This window comes from Pinus tabuliformis, chromosome 3_2 (genome assembly GCF_031772625.1).
Source record: "Pinus tabuliformis cultivar Carrire ecotype Pingquan chromosome 3_2, CPIR1, whole genome shotgun sequence".
Classification (NCBI taxonomy): Eukaryota; Viridiplantae; Streptophyta; class Pinopsida; order Pinales; family Pinaceae; genus Pinus; species Pinus tabuliformis.
The window spans coordinates 654,849,364-654,866,677 of record NC_142302.1 but is presented as its reverse complement, the minus strand read 5'-3'; positions in this window follow the sequence as shown (position 1 = coordinate 654,866,677).

Genomic DNA, 17,314 nt, shown 5'->3' with positions numbered 1-17,314 from the left:
TATATCCTGAAAACTCGTCACGAAAGGAAAACATTTGTGCCCCCGATACTGTCTGCAAAGTGTGCTCCATAGACAACACAGGGTAATTGTCTTTGTCCGAGGCATGGTTCAAGTTCCAAAAATCAACACACAAGCAAATTTCATTGGACTTCTTTCATACAAGAACAAGGTTTGAAACCAATGTGAAATGAAGAACTTTGTATAGTTTCCGTGCATCCAACAATTTAGTGAGTTCTTTCGGTATGAGGGGTTCAAGTGACAGATGTACTTTCCTCATTGTTTGTTGATATGGCTTAACCCCATCTTTGATCGAAATGATATGTTGGATTATTCATGTGTCGTAAGTTTTCAGATCATCATACATCCACATGAACACATCCTAGTACCATTTGAACAAGCGGACAAAGGCTTGTCACTCCTGCTACGTGCAACACATACCGAGATTGATGAATTTCAAATATTGTTCTGTTCCCAAGTTAATCAGTTTGTGCATCATGGTAGAGTTGTGGGTTTTACTATTCCTTGGCCCTTGAAAGCGGTCTTGCAAGTCATAGAGCTTCTCTAAAGATACCACACCCTTAGGGATGAGGTTCCTTTCTTATTACTTGCCTCAGCTTGCAGAGACTGCAGGTGATCATCTTCATCAATCGTTTCATCCTTGAAGACATCAACATTGGCCATGAAATATAGTATATGTTGATCATCATCAAACAAACGTAAATTATTTATGTTATCCAAGATAGAATGCATATACAAAATTTCAACCGTAAATCTATCCTTAAGTGTTGACATTCCAGAACCTGCATTTGCTAAAGAAATGCCAGCTGCATTACATGTTCTTAGTACAATAGTGATATTAAGTTACTGGAAGTTATAGATTAGTCGCTATACCTCTTGCTGGTAACTTTTGAGATGAGGTAATAAATAGTGTATGGTGTTACGTACCTTCCGTACCACTATTTCAGAATCTCCTACCACTTTTAATGTGACCACGTTGAGGCTAATGGTTTTTTGCAAGCCCAACATGAGTGCTTTGTATTCAGCAATGTTGTTTATGCAATCAAACTCCAATGGCTTGAGATCAAACGTTTCATGTTTTTGGGTCAATCAAGGCATACCTAGATGCAAAGCCATCTTGTCTCTTTAATCCATCAAAATACATGGTCCACAACTCTTTTGTACATGGACTGTTCGACGCGCTTGCACTACTACTACTGCTATCGCTACTACTACTGCCACTAATGTTACAATGCACGGTACAAGCTTCATTTCCATCAGTCGGAAAAGGAAGGAGACCCAACTACGTGTCTGGTGGGGTCGAAGCTGGCCGCGCGAGATAACACCCCAGCTTTGTTTCCAAGAGGCAGTTGTCGAAGACGAGCTCTGCGAAGGCCAATGGTTCATTCTCGACATTGATGGGAGTGACATTGTGCCTCAAGTATCTCTCGGATAACACTTGGATTTGATTTATTTTACCCTTGTACAGAAGCCACATGTGTGACTAGCCTATAGAAAAATAGCCATTCAGCGTGCTAGACCAGTCTCTGCTGAGTAGTAAGCCATATGCTTCCAGTATGTCCACAACAATAATTTTTATTCACTAGTGAACTCGACTCTCATGAGATAGTCATATGATCACATCCTAAAGTTCACCAATGATTGGTATGGATGTCTGATCGATTTGGATGATTTGCATGGATGTCTTGCTCCATTGCGCGTTGATATTTTTGGCAATGGAGAGTGGCATGACGTTGGCTGTTGTGCCAGAATCAACCAAACAATTGTGAACATTACAGTTAAATATTTCAAATGAAAGCAGAAATTAACAACAAAAAAAGTTTTCTTATTCCATCCGAACTGTGTTTAGAACAATTGAGAGTGATCTGGGAGGTGTTCTTGCTCCCTTGCTGGTAGAGGCCTTATTGTCTATATATGTTTTTCCCAATGCATGCAGTAGGATGTCCCGCTGACTCTGAAGCTTATACAACTTGAACAAATTGATGTTTGCATGAGTTTTCTTCATGTCTTCTACAATGTTGTAATCCAAAATGGGTAGAATCACCAAGATGTCTTGGGTGAGATTAGTGTTCATGTTGTCTGGCGGAGTTTTCTGCAGTTTGCTACTCATGGATGTACTCTTGTCTGTCATTGTCTTCCCGAATTTTCTTTGTGTTTTTTCCTTTTGGATGGCTAGTGGATCAACCTTCCTCAGCAGTTCGAGCCTTTGTTGCATCTCCCCAAGTGTAGGGGGAGCCCCTTTATTTCTGAGATTGTAACAACGATTTTTCTTTTGGGGCTACTTCTCGGTGTTTGTCTTCTGCACTTCTTGCGAGCATTGATACATGTTAACCACCTGCCCAGTGCTTGATGTTTCATTAGGTGAAACATATTCGTCATCATACATGTATCCTGACTATCAATGTGTACTTATCATCATGTTTGGCATGTAGTCACATACTGAGCTTGCAACTCGTTTCTAGTCTGAACAAGACCCTTTTGGATGCTTATCTTCATGAAATGAGAAAAAATCATTGTTCATGCACTATTCGACCTCGAACACTGAGTTGGAGCTCTGCACAGTTTTAGTCGGGAGGCGATTGCTGACTGATGACATGCTTCCTTATCTTTGTCTGGGCGACTAGTTGCTCACAGATGTGTCCACTATTTGTTGTTTGAGCTTAGACACTTCTGTTGTCAAATTCTTGACAAGACGAGTAAGGGTTTCAATATCACTTGTTTCCTTATTTTTACCCTTGCTCGCCACATCTTGGGGCTTCTTGATCACGCCTTTGGAGACCTTGGCTGGTTCATCATCCTTGATGACTCCAATCATGTGGAGGTCCTTCTCTACAATGATTGCATGTTCACATCTTTCTAACAATGTTGGTTTCACATCTCGGTTGACGAACTGTGCAATGTTGGTTGGTAGTGTGGATGTGTAGTAGTCAGCAATGATGGATTCATGAGGCTTGGTGTTCACTGCAAACTTATTCAATATCCGTAGAAACCTCTAATTGAAATCTTTTACCTTTTCTTTCCCCTCCATCTTCAGGCTTCCCAACTCCTTGAGCGACATGGCTAGGGTCTTGTCATCAACAAACTTTTCCTGAAACATGTGTTTGAACATACCCCATTTACAGATGGAGTTGATAGGAAGGTTTTGATACCATACTGCTCTGCGACCATCTAAGGTACATGGGAACAGTCTACATGCAACGTCATCATACTATACCTCAAGTGTCTGTAGCTGTAGGTAGAAGTTGTCCAAGTGATCTTCTACCTTCACTGTGCATTCAAGGTTAAACTTTGTGAGAATTCTCTTTGACTGCTTCGACATCATGTGAAAAGCACCTAGGAGAGCCAATGGTCCTTGAGTCATGCATTCCAAGTTTTGGTCAGCCATGTCTTCTTCTTCATCGTCCTCATCCTCTTCTTCGGAATCTAACAGTTTCAGCTTTGGATCTGTTGGTTCGCCTTTGCCGCTGTCTCCTTCATTTCCTTCCCCTGCCTCCTGTACTCGAATCTGAGCCCAAGATCACGAGGGTGTCTCGTTGTCCTTTTTGGAAGACCAGAGGTTCCTCTCCATTATCAATTGCTTCTACCACACCTTAAAGTGTGGCAATAACTGCTTCTTACACCGATGATAAAACAAACCTTGTGGGTGTGGCTTTTGGCTTTCTTGATGCATATGGAAGGTGTTGTATTCCTAGGATAAGTTTAACTTCTTTCACGAACTGACAGGTGATGGGACGGAAGGAGCAGACGTGCTGATACAAAATTTCACATTCACGTATGGGAGGTGAGGATTGACTAACTTTAAAGTTACACGTAGGTGAGAAGGAATGTCAATTACTACCTTGACGAGATGATTGAAGAGTTGGTGTGGGAGGAAATTCATCCATAAACAACTAGCGGCCCTCCTTGTAGTGCTAGAAATGCTGACGATGCTGAACCTGCCAACATTCATGGGATCTCCCTGATATGAATTACGAACTAGACCTCATACTCTTTGGTGTAGGATTCCCATCCGGTATGATGGCCCGATTGCCATTATCTTAAAGGTTTGCCTTATCTATTGCTTATCAGCACATGAGAGTGGTCTATTTTGTCTTCGAACAACGAGGTTTGCATGCCTTGTGAGTGCTAGTGTTACTTGTTTCAAGGTTCTTTCATCGCAGAGGGAGAGGGTGGAAGTGATTCTCTAGTTGAATGAGAAGAGTCCCAACTCTGTCAGAGACACACAACATGATAGGACATGAGCAACTTCTGGAGGAGTAGTCCACACGGATTCTGCACACAAGGAGGGATGGCACGTACAACTCTCAATAAAGTACTCCACGCGAGTGCAACGATCGTTATAGCAAGTTTATGGGAAAGGTTCTGTTGGATATTTGATGAGGCAGCCCATGTGGTCAAGATAACAGTAACAACTTATACAACACATTTTTTATAAACATATGTATTAGAGCAACCGAAATAGTTCAATTGTTTCAACACAGGTTAAAGCGACATGCATTACAAGTGTTCCAAGGCTACCTTTACAAACAATTAAAATACATGTGTGAAAACATGTTGTCCTATTATTAGGATTCTGAATTAAGCAAAAGTTCCAAGACACATCGATACACCATATATCACTAACCCCATAAGGGGAGCATTGGAGCCACTGCTCGCTCCTCAAAGAAAAGAATACAGACTCTCAAGGCTATGTGGGAGGAGCCAAGGTGAAAAAGTCATTTGCATGCACAAACATGGGGTATTTATAGCCAAGGGTAAAACTGGCCCTTATGACTGTTTGACTTCCCTCATGACTATTTGTCTTTCATGACTTTTCAACCTTACATGACTCTTTGACTTCCATGTTACATTACATTGATTTACAATAGTTTGGCCCATAATAGTGATGTGGCCGACATGACTCATGACACGATTCAACAAGATATTGATGGTATGTTCATGTTGTTGCTGGCGTCCATGTCTAGTTGTAGCATTGTTGAGTAACGGATGTGATGTTGGTGTATCATAACTTCACCTCTGCATGGAAAGGTGTGCAGAGTCTTCAATGGTCTTAGTGTTCGCTTGATGTTGCATGTGCATGTTGCTCCTTCACTTGTACTTTAGCATGATTCACATGTTCTGCCGTTCGCAAAAAAATCTCCTCGCATGCATCCTTCATTCATCCGTTCGCGAAAAATATCCTCGCATGCAATATTCATTCATCTATTTGTTAACAAATCTCCCTGCATGTGCTCTCCTTGTTCATTCTCTCCATTGTCACATCATGTATTATTCATGTACCTATATCTGAAATCACTCATAACGAGACGACAAATCACATCCATAAACCTCCTAGTCTACCATGATGCATTATCATTTGCTTTCCGATGCAGGTGACCAGGAGATAGGACAAGGCTATGAAACTCCACAAGACAGATTTCAAGCTGGGATGCGAGCTCGAGGCACTGCTGGTGAAAATTGAAAAGAAGTCGCTAAGGGACTAAGATGGACAATTCATATCAGCAGTGATTGTCCACGGGATTTGGCTCAGCTAGTGGGCAGATTGGTACAATTTCTCGAGGGAGGTAGTGTAAGTAGCAGAGGGGCTTGGCAGCAAAATCTATGCAATTTCTCTAGGGAGATGTAAGCGATTTGTAGGAGACTTTCCAGGAAAAAATGCGCATTTTTCAGGGAACTGGCAGGGGGTTGCAGGAGTGTTGCTGGAAAAAATTGCGCAATTGCTGAGAGATGGCTTGTTGAACATCCCTGTGCAGGTTCTCAGTTGAGTGGGATGTTGAGAAGCTTGGTGACTATTCATGAAAACTGCGCAGTTTTCCGAGCGAGCAGCAAGTCAGCTGTCTGGATGACTAGTTGGAAAAACTACGCAATTTTTTGAGGGAGATAATGAAGGACACAGGGTGTCTTTCTAGCCTGTCTGAGCAATTTCTTTAGTCAGTGGAGTGAGCATGTTTGACAAATTTTGCGCAAATTTTTAGGGGAGTGAGTCCCGAGATTACTACATAGGCAAACTCTCCAGTTGACCCACTCGAGACTGGGTTGATTTGTTTGCAAAAAACGTAGATTGAGATGGCTCGCTAAGAAACTTCTGCGATGTTCTGGGTGTTAGTCAGTCGAGTTGATTCCAGGGTTGTGAAGTGCAGAATACTTGGGAGGTATCCTCAATCTCTAGGCAATCCTAGGTTGCAATACATAATCACTGAGAGTTGAAACTATGCAATGAAACTCAACAGGTGTCCGGCTGTTGGGGGTTGGTCTGGTTGTCAGAACTTCAACAAAACGACTAAGTGTGTGAGAAAGTGAACTTTTGTATACCCAACCTTGCAAACACACACTCAACATGACTCGAAGACAAGATGCCTCAAACCATCAAGGCAACATATACTTAGTGTGTCTGATCGACGGTGCGAGCGACAAGCAGGATGCTTGTGATAGATTGTTGAACGACCGTGATGACACTTACATGACAGTGCACACAACTTTGTGTGTGAGTGCGACAGATGTTTACATAGAGAATACATCTTGTACACACGAAGTGGTACCTTATGTGTGGCCTGAACATTACTGCAAGCATGAAATTGTGACCAACATGCAAAAAGGCGTCCATTGAGCGGTCACATGAGGAGGGTGCAAAGACTCAACACGAGCTCACGGGATGAGATCAGGTGCGTACAAAGATAAAGGAAAAACCCAAGGAAGGCTTCGAAATTGAGTGTGGGCTAAAATTTTGGAGGGTGTTGCAGCCACTGCAACAAAAACCTAAAGCATTATTGTAGGAATAGGAATACCAACATTTTTCTTAGGATAACCTATGTTGGGACCATCGATTCTTAGCCCCTTTCTTCCTATGTCTGCTCTGTCGACATCTCCTCATGTCTTGCCAAAGTCTTCATATTTTCAGTGTGGTTGAACATCAATCCCTACTCTACCCCTTGCATACTAAAGATTAGTGACTACAAAACTAACCCTTTCCAGTTGAGTTATTGGAAATGATTGATGGTCGAAGCTTGCAAAGCTACCTTAACTACATTTAGCACAACATTCTCCACCTACCACTTGATCCAACACCTAAAAAATTTCTAATCGTCTAATGCACAACATTAATGACCCACGAAAGTACATAGTGTCACAAGAGGGGAGTTCTTCCTAGAGGAACCCCTGAGGATGTAATAATGGTGGGAAGAAAGTATATTTATTTACATCTTATTCCTATCCATTTTTTATTCAAAACATGCTTAAATTATGGTGGGAACTAATTGATAGTAAATATAATATTTACTTGAGTATAAGCTATTTTCAAGGATATTAATTTTTTTAGTCAAAGACATGCTTAAATTATGGTGGGAAGTAATTGATGGTAAATATGTTATTTACTTCAATATAAACTATTTCCAAGGATATTATTTTTGGATGTTTTTCCTACAAATCTTTAAAAATAATACCTACACAAATATTAACTTTACCACATATAGTATTAACTTGTAAAAATGTTTTGTTAGAACACCATGTGCCACTGCCATAGCTTGTCAATTCCATATGCCCAAAAACCACATCTCATTTCAAAATGAAAATTTAAAATGTAAAATATATTAGAGATTACGTATATCATTCATTACATAGAATGAAAATTCACAATCATATGGATAGATAGAGAAGGGGGAGGGAGAGAATGAGAGAGGAAGGGAGGGAGAAAATGAGAGAGGGAAGGAGATAGTGACAGAGCTAGAGGGTGGAGAGAGAGAGAGTGGTGGGGAGGAGAGAGGGGGGGAGGTGTGAGAGAGAGGGAGAGAGAAGAATGACGAGAAAGACAGGAGAGAAGAGAGAAGAGAGAGGCAGGGAAGAAAAACGTAGAGATATAGATGTAGATAGGGAGGGAGTGTCAAGGGAGAGATGGAGAGAGAGTGAGGGAGAGAGCAGATGAGGGGAGACAAATTGAAGGACAGGAGAGAGACAAAGATAGAGATGGAGGGAGGAGAGAGGGGGGAGTGAGAAGGAGAGAGGGAAGGAGATAGTAAGAGAGTTGGAGAGAGAGGAAGGGAGAGTGATGGGGGTGGGGGAGGCATAGTGAGGTGGGAGAGAAAGGGAGAAAGAGGAAGGAAGAGCGAGAGGACTTGAGAGAGAGAAGGAGATAGGGAGGGAGAGAGGGGGTCATAGAGGAGGAGGGAGATACTAACAGAATTGAAAGGTAGAGAGAGAGAGAGAGAGAGAGAGAATAATGGGGGGGGAAGACATAGGGAGGTGGGAGAGAAAGGGAGAGCGAGGAAGGAAGAGAGAAAGGACTTGAGAGAGAGAAGGAGATGGGGAGGAAGGGAGGGAGAGAGTGGGGGGAGAAAAAAGACATAGGGAGATAGAGATGTACAGAGAGAGAGGGGGGGAGTGACAAAAGAGAGATGGAGAGAGAGTGGGTGAGAGAGGAGAGGTGGGAAGAGAGAGAAGGAGAGGAGGGAAAGAGAGAGGGAGGGAGACATGGAGATGGAGGGGGTAGAGAAGAGAAGAGAGAGCAGAGAGAGAGAGAGATGGGAGCAGAGACATCGAGAGGTTGCAGAGAAAGGGAGAGAAAGGAAAGAAAAGAGAGGGCACTTGAGGGAGAGAAGGTAAGAGGGAGGCAGAGATGGATTTGGAGGGGGAGAAGGAGAGAAGGAAAAGAAAGATATAAAGAAAGAAAGGTGGAGAGAGAGAGAGAGAAAGGGTTACAAGGGAGAGATGGAGAGAGAGGGAGAGAAGGTGGAGAGAGAAGGAGAAGAAGAAAAAAGGGAGAGGGAGACAGATAGATATGGCGAGATAGTGAGAGATAGATAGATATAGAGAGGGATTGTGTATGTTTGAGGGGCGAGATAAAGTGACGAAAAAGAAGAGGCAAAGGGAGATGAAGATATAGATGGAGTGAGGGATAGGGAAGAAGAGACAATTAGAGGGAAGGAGAGAGACAGATTTATATGGGGAGAGAGAGTGCTTTTGTGGTGGAGAAGAAGTGGCAAAGAAAGAGAGATGGAGGGAGATATAACCAATCTAAATCCATCTTATCCTAGACAGTAGGATCTATCAAGTGCCAAAAGAGCTAATCATGGACAAACCTTTTCTCAAGTTTTAGACTCAAAAAAATAGTTTGCACCTTGAGATATTTAATCATTCTCAATGTTTTATAGATTAAATTAAAATGAGCTTAGAATGACATTATCTTTTATTATATAATACAATTTTAAAAACTAAAATTAAAATAAATTTAATAGATAAAAACATAATTAAAAAATAAATATTTATAAGTTTTAATAATTAAATTTTTAAAAATTAAATTATTACAAATTTTTATTTTTGGTTATTTATTTATTTTTTATTCAATTTTTAAAATTGTTATATTTTATTGCAAACCATTTTTTAAAATGTGGAATTGGTTAACATGTAGCCACTGAAAGCTCATGTGAGTAAAAGTAAATGTGAGTGACCAACAGAATGGAAAAAGAGAAAAAGAGAAAATGCATGATGGCTGTTGGGACAAGGAAAGAATGCAGGGAGAAGGCCTTGTCCCTACGAATAATCGAAATTGAAGATTTCGGAAAAGAAAAAATCAAATTCCATCCCTGCTGCCCACTCTTTGCCGTCAAAGTGTAAAAAAGGTGGATGAATAAATTTTTTCCCTGTACTCAATCACAAATATTTGAGCTGTTACGATGAATTAAAGAGAAAATGCCTTCATATTTTTCTCAGCCTAATGACATGGATGACCCTATGATACTTTGCGTAACTGGTGAAGGATGAAGATTTGAATAAAGGAAGATGATACTGAAAAAATAGCAATAATTATAATAAAAAAAATAGATGCATAATAGGGTAAAGGAGGAATAATCAAAAGAGAAGAGGGTGGTAGAAAATAAAATGCTTGTAAAGAAAAAAGATAAGAAGCAGAGCATGAGGAGATAGATGAGCACGCTCACTCATTAGGTTTCTGTATTACATAGTTTGTAAGGATTTTTATTTTTTTTTCAATCGAAAAAACTTATGTTTTGGGTAGTTTTCAGGTATATAGAGTCTGGTTCAAAAAATGATGTAGGAGTAGTTCTCAGGTGTAGGTATAGATAGTTTTGTTCAATATTGGACCATATTATTTGTGAGACAAAACTTTCCTAGATAATCTTGCTTAATATTAGATCACATTATTTGAGAGACAAAACCTCCCCACTTCAAGATTGAACCACATTCTTTGGACTTGTTGAGAGGAGTGAACCACATCCTTTAGACTTGTTGGTACAGAAACTCTGAGAATGGAAGAAGTCCAGAAAATTTTGAGCAACTTATTGTTGGCTTTTCAAGTGTGTCTTGTCTTATTACCATTTGTGAAGCTCACCCCTGTGGCGGGGCTCATACAAGGCACTTTCCGATGGTTGCTGTCGCTGCCACCTTTCCGTCTGTCCCGGACTTACAAATTACTGCAATCTTTCTCAGGCGGGGTCTTCAAGCAAGTGACTTGTGCTGTGCTGACCAAGGCTCCAGCATTACATGATGAGTTGACCCCTTTTCCAAGCCTACCTGAAGAGATGTCTGACATCATCGAATTTTCCTACTTGGACACTGATTTCCTGCTGGAGAGAAGGGACGGACACAAGCTGTTTGTCAATGACAAAATGTGTTATTATATTACTGATGCAATGTGGCTGAATTTGCTGACCATGAAAGAATTCATGGCTGACGTGGATTTTGTTTTTGTGAAGGGTTATAAAGAGTTCTGGAAATTAGTGGTGGCAGGTGGCGTCATGAAGTTAGAAGCAGCATTGGATTGCATCATACTGGAAAACCACACTGTCATGTATTCAGACAATATTTGGCTTCTCCCGGTCAATCTGTCAGTGTCAGAGGAGAAAGTGCCGAAACTTCTAAATTTAGTGGGATTGTTCCTCCAAACGCAGAAAGTCTTCTTGTTGATCCCTGCCTTGTTGAGCTTCGTGTCTGCAATATTGGAGTTTAACACAAAACTAAGGGCATGGGATTATAGCAGCATCAATAGGGTTTTCTGCCGCTCAATGTATCTTTTATGTGACAGACTGAGTTACTCAATGAGGAGGCAGGTGTATTCATTGGGTATGTGGGTGGAAAATTTCCAGCCCTGCAATGATATTCAATTAAGGGTCGTGAGGGGTGATATATGCGCACTCATTGCTGGGGGCGCAAAAGCTGACAGGGAAGATGCAACGGTTGTGCCATGGTTAGACATTGCAGAAGGAGAAACAGAAAAGGCCATTCATTGTGACCCCGTTATTATCTCTTATCACATTCCAGAAGAAGATTTGAAGAGATTCTGTTTGCATGTGAAGTATGGTGATGAAGACCCTAGGGTTGAGGTGGACTGTAATAATAGGGATGAGTTTGTGAAGATGTGCACATTCGTTGACCGCCTGGCAAGCGACCGTTCAGGTTCTTTGAAATCATATGACGGTAAGAATAGAGTGGAGGTTCGAGGGTGGAAGGGGTCTGTGCGACATTATGCCAAAAGTGGGTATCCACCCATCTACGAACTCAGATTACAAAATGTAATTGTGACTAGCATCTAAATCAAATTATAAGAGTTTTTAAAGTTGTGTTGCTGTTTTGGAGTTTCTGACGAACTCAGATTACAAAATGTAATTGTGACCCGTATCTAAATCAAATTATAAGAGTTTTTAAGGTTGTGTGGTTGTTTTGGAGTTTTTGGTAGGAATTTTGGTAAGTTGTGTGTCTGTTTTGGAGTTTCTGACGAACTCATATTACAAAATGTAATTGCGACTGCATCTAAATCATATTATGAGAGTTTTTAAGGTTGTGGTCTTGTTTCGGAGATTTTGGTAGAAATTTGGGTAGATTACTTTGTTATATACAATATGTTTTTTCAATGTAATTGTGATGTATATTTAAATCAAATTTTAAGAGTTTTTAAATTTGGATGAATTTTATTTTGTATTTATATAAAAATAAAATAAAAAAATAATATTGGTATATATTATATGAGTTGTTTTTAGTGCGATTTTCTGGAAGTTTTTCTCTTGGATTTTTATAGTCTAATTTTTCTAAAATCCAGCATGAATTCATTGAAGTCACAAGTTTGATGGGTAACCTTGCACAAGAAAAGTGCCCTAGGGATTTTGTAGGGTGTTGAATCAATATATACAGTCAAAAAACTAGTTTAAATAACACAAATCAAAATTTCACCACAAGTTTTTGAAGTCACAAGTTTGATGGGTAATCGTGCACAATAAAGCGCCCTAGGAGTTTTGTAGGGTGTTGAATTCATATATACAGTCAAAAAACTAGTTGAAATAACACAAATCAAGATTTCACCACAATTTTTTGGCCAGCATCAAAAACACAGATCCATTATGCATATAAGGAATAAATATATATTTATTGAGAGAGGGGCTCATTCTATGCACAAGTATGATATGTAAGGTTGTTTGTCTTTTGAAATTTTGTGGCCAAAAATTTAAATTAAAAAAAAAAAAGCACTAAAGACAACTCCGATATTATATGAGTAAAACGTGTACACAGTATGATGTGTAAGGTTGTTTGTCCGTTGAAAATAAATTTTGTGGCCCCAAAAAAAAGAAAAAAATTGCACTAAAGACAACTTCTATATTATATGAGTAAAACTTGTACATAAGTATCGATCTTCGTCATTTGTTTATCTATCAACATTAAAAACGCAGATCCATTATGCATATGAGGAAGAAATATATATTTATTGAGTTGAGAGGCTCATTCTACTGCACAATATGATGTGTAACATTGTTTGTCAGTTGAAATTTTGTGGCCACAAAAAAAAAATTAAATACCTATACAAAACATTTAGATAATGTTGGGTCATAAAAAATTTTACAATTGAAGAAATTGGATCCCTCTAGGCTCATATTAGATCCATGCTGGTTATACAACCCAGTAAGAGGGGATGTGTAAGTTTGTCCGCCCCTCCATGTTTCTTTAAAAACAAAAAACAAAAAATTTATGTTTTAAATAGAAAAATAATGTTTACTATAATTAAAAAAAAATTGAATATGTTGTAAAGTGATTAGAAGTAAAAAAGGAGAATATGTTGTAAAGTGATTAGAAGTAAAAAAAGAGAGTGCATTAGCTATTTAAATCTTATACTTTTCAAAAATATTTCAACAAGAGATTTAAATAAACTATTTGAAAATCTATATTAACTAATTTATGTTTTAAAAAAGAAAATATGATTAAAATTTTTATTCGATCTTATATATATTTAATTTAAACAATAAAAATAACACATTGAATCTTGCACTCTAAAAAAAATTATAAAAAAAAAATTGATCCCTCTAAACATGTTAATTTCTTACTTAAAATAAATCTATACCTATTCAAATAAGAAAGATAAACCTTTTTTCGTGTAAAATATATTATATAAATAAAAATCCCTCCCCAAAATAAATAACGTACCGCTTTGCTTTATTCTCTTGTTATTTTATTGTTTCTTACTACCGAGTTTATGTAATTTAGTTGCATGTGAAGGCTAAACCTTCAAAGCACGTCACACACTTGCTGCTGTTAATAATTTTCAACTGAAGAATCGAATTATTTCATGGTATTCTTAAAATTTCCTCACAACACAAATTATTTTAAAACAGATGCGTGTTGTCAATATAGCGATTAAATAAATTAATATTATTATTTTATTTATATAAAATTCATAATTTTATCCAATTAGATTTGTATTTTTACATCAAAAATTCAAAGGAAAAAGATTTCAATCATTATTTAATATTTATATTAATTATTATTATATTAAATTTTATATTAATAATAAATTTATGAAATATATATTGTTTTATTTATTTAATTTTTATATTATTTTGTATTTCAATTTATGAAGAAACCATTCTATCACATATAATTAAATATGATTTATTGATCGGTTGAAAATTAAGTAATTTAAAAGTATAAATTGGACTAATTTTTGAAAGTGGTTTTTTAATATTTTTCATAAGATTAATGTTTATGTTTGTAGGTAAAAGGTTAAAAATTCATATCTAAAAGAAAAAAAGGATGTCTATTTTTTATCTCACAAACAAAGTATCTCATATACTAATTTGATGTTTAACTTGGTTATGACCTTAAAAAAGGTTATTATTTTATTATTATAAAACCTATTCAATTTGAAAACATATCATTAACTATAATTTTACAAAAGAATTTCTATGAAATTTTTCTATTCAAACACTTCTAATTTTTACATAGATAAAATATAATATATGATAACAAATGAAATTCAATTTGAAGAAACATCATTAGCCATAGATTTATACAAGTCAATATTTTCATTAAAAAAAAATTATATTGAGAATACATTTTCTCTCCACATGACATAATCAAAATATGGCATAGCATAATAAATGAAATTAAAGTAAAAAAACATCATTAATCATGGCTTTACACTTCAAATTTTTCATGAGGAGAGTTTCATATTTGGGTTTTTCTCTTCAACACCTTTTTTGTCCAAAAGACATAAACATAATACTACGTGATAATAAGTGAAATTCATTTTGAAGAAACATCACTAGTCATGATATGTTAGAGTTTTGCTATTCGTTACGTATATTTTTTTTCCACATGGTACCCATAAAAGATGAGGCTAAATGAAGTTCAATTTGAAAGAACATAATTAGTTGTGCACAGGCAAATATTTTCATGCACATAATTTTATGTTTACGTTTTTTATCGAAAATATATGTATATATTTTCTTATTTTGAAGAAAATCTCTCACCTACTTGTTTTCATTTTGAAAATGGTATTCAAGGGAACTCCTAGATTCTTTAGGGCAAAGGTTAGGTTAACAAGTCATGGATAAAACATATATAACTCATCAACAATCAACTCACTAAGAGCCAACATGTCACAAAGTGGAATTTGAGTGTGATTTGAGCCCGGATAATGAGAGTAACATTTTTTCCTTGTATTCAATGCATATTATGCAAATGTGATAAATCAATCACAATAAGAAATCACCACATAATATACAATAATAGTAAATAAACAAGAACTTAGAACCTTTTGGCATATTCAACCCCCTCATTCACCACATTGAAGAGATGAAATGTTTTTTTTTTCATTTATATAACTCAACCTCTTCTAGCTAGACCATATAAAACCCCCTTTTTCACTTGAATTTGATCCTTATTCAACACACACTGGCATCACCTTATTCGAATATTAGCCCATCGTGACTATGTGAATCATCAACTATTAAGCCCAGTTGAAGGAGCAACATTTTCAACCAACTATTGAGTTCATATATCTTCAAGGGGAGTCAACATTGATACTTAGACATGGGATTTAAGTTTAAAATGAAACTTATTACTTCAACATGGTGGACAGGGAAAATTTTAGTGGCTAATATTTGTAGGTGAGCTAATTTCTTATACTTTTTCTAAAAGAAAGATTCGCCAATTTCCATTTTTTACTAAAAACGATTTGCCCAAATTTTATAGTATGAAACTAATTTACCTTAAAAATCACCAATATATTATATATACTAATATATACTAATAAAAAATCTAGATATTTTTACAAAAATATCATCAACATTTTACAATTTGTCTGGGCCAAGGTTTCTAAACTTTAATATAAACTTCGCTCCTTAAATTTTTATGTGATGGTGCACCAAGGTTTCTAAATTTTAATATAAACTGCCCTCCTTAAATTTTTCAGTGATGGTGGCTAGCATACGTACATGGGACTTTGGTTCTTTAGCTTTCTTTAGCTCCATACTTGTTTGTCGATCCCTAACACATGATGGTATGATAGTTCTTCACAACATTTCAAAAATATTTCAGCCAGAGATTTAACTAAACTATTTGAAGATCTCTATTAATTAATTCATGTCAATATCAATTTCATATATATTTATATATATATAGAAAAAACAAATTAAGTTTTTATCGTTAAATTTTTTATTTGATCCCATATATAGTTTATTTAGTATTCAAAAATACAATTTAAACAATGAAAAACAAAATGTTGTATTTTGCACTCCAAAAAAATTTGCACATAAAAAAATTTGATCATTCTAACATATATTAAATTCATACCTAAAATAAATCTATGCTAATTTATATAACAAAAATCAAGATGTAACAAAAAAAACACTTTATTTATTTATTTGTCACATTTTAATCTTTATTATATAAAATATATTTCCTTAATTATACATCTAAATTCAACACCCAAGAAAAGCTTATGATACCAGCTCGCCAAAATAAATAACGTACAACTTTACTTTATTCTCTCTTGTTATTTTATTTTATCTGACTGCCGAGTTTATGTAACTTAGTTGCCTGTGAAGTCTAAACATTCAAAACACGTGACTAACTTGCCGTTGTTAATAATTTTCAACTGAAGAATCGAATATTGCATGGTACTCTTAAATTTTACTTACAAAACAAATTCTCTTAAAACAGATGCCCTGTTGTCAACATAATGATTAAATAAATTAATATCATTATTTTATTTATATTAAATTCAAAATTTTATCCTATTGGATTTGTATTTTTGCATGAAAAATTCAAAGGAAAAGATTTCTTCATTATAATATTTATATTAATTATTATTATACTAAATTTTGTAATAATAATAAATTCATCTCGTATAAATAATTTTAATATTAATGGGAAATATATATTGTTTCCTTTATTTAACTTATTTTTGCATGAAAAATTCAAAGGAGAAAGATTTCATCGTTATTTAATATTTATATTAATTATTATTATACTAAATTTTATATTAATAATGAATTCATATTTTATAAATAATTTTAATATTAATGGGAAAGATATATTGTTTCTTTTATTTAATTTTATATTATTTTGTAGGCAAATTTATGAAGCAACTATAATATTATATATAATTAAATATGATTTATTGATTGGTTGAAAACTAAACCAATTAAATGAAAACAATGGAGACATTTTTTATTAGTTTTTTAATTATTTTTCATATAATTAATGTTTATGCTTTTTGTTAAGAGGTTACAAATTGATATCTAAAAGGGAAAGAGAATGTATATCTATATAGAATTTTAATAGTTAAATCATGAAAGTTAGTTTCTTGTCTTACAAACAAACTATAGTTAGTTGTGACTTTTAAAAAATTATTGTTAATATTATGGTTATTATTATAAAAAATATCCAATTTGAAAGAAAATCATTAGCTATAATTTTACAAAAGAAATTCTATGTAAAAACTTCTATTCAAACATTTTTATTTTTTACATAAATAAAATATAACATATGATAACAAATGAAATTTAACTTGAAGAAACAT